General features: G+C 51.0%; 1 long non-coding RNA gene across 1 annotated transcript in view; it reads left to right on the top strand.

The window, feature by feature from the left end:
• The first annotated feature begins 2,741 nt into the window (after positions 1 to 2,741).
• LOC116080119 overlaps positions 2,742 to 4,086 on the top strand; it is a 3,249-nt gene continuing 1,904 nt past the window's right edge. Inside the window, exon 1 of the long non-coding RNA XR_004114317.1 lies at positions 2,742 to 2,834. This is a non-coding gene — a long non-coding RNA (uncharacterized LOC116080119). The remainder of the gene's footprint in view (positions 2,835 to 4,086) is intronic.

Below are 4,086 nucleotides of genomic sequence, written 5' to 3'. Positions count from 1 at the left end.
ACCCCTGACACAGCTGTCACCCTTAATATAGGGCATAGACCAGCATCTTTCACTCTTGGTCCACCCTTATCTGGGGAATCCTTTCTCTCCTGCGCAGACTCAAGAGCTCTAGTTCCTCTGTCTCTCCACTTGCTGTATGACCACTGGGTATTTACTGTCTCTCTCTAGACCTCAGTGTGTGACAATCCAGGTTAATCAAATAGTTCTGCTGCCTGCTGTACCATTTATTGAGGAAAACTGAGGGTTTTGCTTGACTCTGGCCACATCTGAATCTTTTTTTCCCTTTTTTTTCTGAGATCAATGGAATGAGTATGTGTCTTAGCTTTTTGTCATTGTTTGAGACAGGGTCTCATACAACTCAGGCTGGCTTCAAGCTCGATAAGCACCTGAGGATTATCTTGAATTTCAGATTCTCCAGTTTCTGTCTACCTCTGTAATTTAGTAAGATTACAGGTATGGCCCTAGAGCTTGACGGGCAAGCATGCCCAACTAAACTACATCACCTGAGCCTCTTCCATTATCTATCTATCTATCTATCTATCTATCTATCTATCTATCTACCTACCTACCTACCTACCTATCTATGTATCTATGTATCTATGTATGTATTTGCAAGCCAGCTAGGGTATTAGAGCCAGACCCTGTCTCACTGTGAGTGTTTCATGGTTGGCCCCTTTCCCCTCTCTCCCTGTTTGCTCTCCTCCAGACCCTGAGGCTTCACCAATGTCCAAAAGGCAGGATTCTTCCCTTCCATTGACAGTGGAAAGCACTCATACCACACAGTTGCTGCCAGTGCTCCCGGAGTTTGTCTGACCCTTTCTCCAGCTCTGCCACCACCCACTTCCTCCTACAAAAGAACGCTGCCATTTCTTGCCTATGCCCCTGTGCTGGCAAGAAGCACACAGCACCATTGGAGAGGTTCCAAGGCCCACACCTGGGCTGGCTTCATCCTGGAACTTGACCACATGCCTAGCAGAAGAATAATGTTTATTAGCGAGCTCTTTTTGTGTGGGGGACTCCAGGTGGTCTGTGCCCTCCTGCTTCCTTTTATGGAGGTTACCCCAGGGGCACAGAGGAACATCCAGGAGGCACCCCCTGGGCACAGAGAAACATCCGCAGGCAGGGCCTGGCTGGCTCCTGAGGTGCTTGGAGCTTCTCATGGTCCTTTCTTTGCACCCCAAGTGCTGTGAAGAAGGAGGGGGTGGTGAGGTGGCTGAGGAAGGACGAGAATGAACGTGAGAAGAGAGAACCATCCTAGTTTCTATAGCAACCACACATGTGAGCCAGCTGCTGTCACCATGGAAACAAGGGGAGCCTGCTCAGAGCCTGCACTGTCTCGAGGGAAACACAATTTAAAAAAAAAAAAAAAATCCTAACAACAACAGAAACCTAAACCTTTGATAAAAATAAAGAAAAAGAATAATGAAAGCCACCCTCTCCATGCCTTGCAGGCACTGCGGCGGCATGAGGTGACAAAGGAAAGAAGGGGGAGGGGCTGCTTAAGGAGGAGGTGTGGGCAGGAACATTTGCTGCAGTGGAGGGAGATTTGTTGAGTCAGTATTTCAGAGCCGAGTGGGGGGAGCTTTGAGCTCACCCTTGTTGATGGATGGGGGAGGCTGGGTGTGGGAGGAAGACTGGAAGGGAGGTAGTGGCTTATACCAGGGCCTCAAGGCAGAAAGAAATGCATGCAGGGAAACTGGTATCTCTGGAAGGAGGGAAGGGCTATTCGTAGTCTCCTGCTTAGGGTCATGTCAGGGAAGATCCATCAAGACCAGAGTTACTGAATGACAGGGCTCTGTACACCATGGTAGGGCCGGGCCCTACCTGACAGGTGAGCTGAGCACCCCTAGGGTCACTCTGGACATCTGTGTGTGTCATCCTACATGTGTACATTTGCCCAAGCATCATGGCAGATGTACTTATCTCAAAGATGAGGATGAGGGACCAGGAAGTTGCCCCAGGTGCCCCCAACCCCTGTGGAAGAGCCTGAAGGTACCAGGGGTGGGAGGTGTGGGAGTGGGAGTGGGAAATGGGGCATCTGCCAAGGCCGTGGCCCTTGCAAGCATAATGGAAGATCAAGGTCATGTTTTGGGGCCTAGCTCTGGCTGCCTCTTTGTCCCAGAGCTTCTCTGTCTGCACTTGGTGTTCTGTGGGGCTTCCATCGGAGTCCTAGAGATGAGGGTGAGGAGCGGGAGGGACAACAGGACTGGACCCACCGATCACTTTGCTCTGCCCTCATCTTGCAGGAGCATTGTGCCCCCTGTGGCTGCCCTTCACCTCTTCACTGCCTCTACCCTGGCTTCTGAGGTGCAACCACGTGGTTGAGTTGCCATGGAAACAGTGGAGTTCCGTTTGAAAGCACTGTTCAGTGTAATCTGAGATGGCTGGAGGGGAGGTGGCTGGAGGGGGGTGTGTGGCTGGAGGGTAGAGGTGGCTGGGGAGCATCCACACCTGTTAAGTTCACCAGCTCACCTCTTCCCTACTGGAACTGAATGGGCTCTCTCTGTTCTTTAGGATAACGTCTCAGGCCGTCCCCCCACAGACCCCTTTGTAATTTCGGTGGTAACCTGACAGGAACAATTATCTCCATTGCATAACCCCGGTAGCAAAGGACCAGAATGTGTGCAGGGTGGGAGGGGATTTGGGGATTATTTGTGTAGAAAGGACTTTACACCAGGGACCCAGAGCTCTAGAGATGGGATCGTGACGCCCACCCTCTTTCCTCCTCACTGTATCACCCCAGCGAAAATTCTGGCCATTGGCCAGAAGCTGAAGCAGGCTGGGGACTGAGATCCACAGGAGACCAAGAGAACTGGGTCTGATTTAGGCAGGAGGTAAGTCTGCAGTGGCCTTGATTAGAGCATCCCTCTCACCCCCAGGCTCCTGGTTTTGGTCATGCCATAGGGCAGAGTGAAATCACTGGCCATCCCTGTAGCCTCTCCTGCCCTTCACCCTCTCCTGCAGGGTTTCTTCATAACCCCCCAAATGGAGTCCCAAGTCCAAGAAATAGCTAGAGCTGGGTGCCAAGGCTTGCCCTTTATTTTCCACACTCTGTCACAGCAGAGGCATTAAGAATTTTGTTTCTAGCTGGGCGGTGGTGGCGCACGCCTTTAATCCCAGCACTTGGGAGGCAGAGGCAGGCAGATTTCTGAGTTCGAGGCCAGCCTGGTCTACAGAGTGAGTTCCAGGAAACCAAAAAAAAAGAAAAAAAGAAAGAAAGAATTTTGCTGTGTGACTTGGGGACAAATTGTCTAGCCTTCCTGAGCCTCTTCTTCTCCCTGGAGATAGGAATAAAGGAAGAGCCACCCCCTGGAGGGTCTGGGGAATTCAAAGACAGTGTCTTCAAAGTGATGAGCACACCTCCTGGTGTCAACCGAAAATGTGTGATCACAGTTATTTCCATCTTCCAAGACTGGAAACAAGCCCTCAAGTCCTCCTGGAAGCTTTCCATTTTCCCAGGGAGGGGTGGGGCTCGGAGCTGCCTCCTCCCAGGTGCCAAAATGTTCTATACCTTTATCTGCTCATCCTCACCACAACCAAGTAAAGTCTGGCCCCTTTATTGTCCCCATTTTACAGATGTGGATGCTGAGGGACAAGGAGTATTGTGCTCAGGGTTATTTATTAAGAACATTCAGGATCAGGATTCAAACTCAGTCTGCTGAATTCTGTTTTTGCACGACATAGGCTTCGCCCATGGTGACAACCCGTTTCCCGGCCATTTTCCTTCAGTTTAAGGCTGTTAAGGCTAAGGAATTATTATTATTATTATTGTTGTTGTTGTTGTTGTTGTTGTCGTCCTATTCTTACCACCATTCCCTGCACTGGATGGAGGAGCTGGGGAGGTCCCTAACCTAGTGGCAGGAAAGGCTAGGGACTCAGCTGTACTTGGCTTAACCTGGAATTCAGGCAGCAGGTGCTAGGAGCCAGGCAGGTGTCTGCGGGAGGCAGGTGACCTGGCACGGGAGTCTCTGGAGGTGAGGAGGTGGGGTTCCAGGTGGCTGTCAGGGTCAGCTGACTACCCACTCAGCATTGACCTTGGTCTCTAGACTCTAACAGACCAGGACTGACAAGGGCTTGATGCACAGT

Source organism: Mastomys coucha, unplaced genomic scaffold, assembly GCF_008632895.1.
Source record: "Mastomys coucha isolate ucsf_1 unplaced genomic scaffold, UCSF_Mcou_1 pScaffold6, whole genome shotgun sequence".
Taxonomy (NCBI): Eukaryota; Metazoa; Chordata; class Mammalia; order Rodentia; family Muridae; genus Mastomys; species Mastomys coucha.
This window is presented reverse-complemented; position numbering and strand designations above follow the sequence as displayed.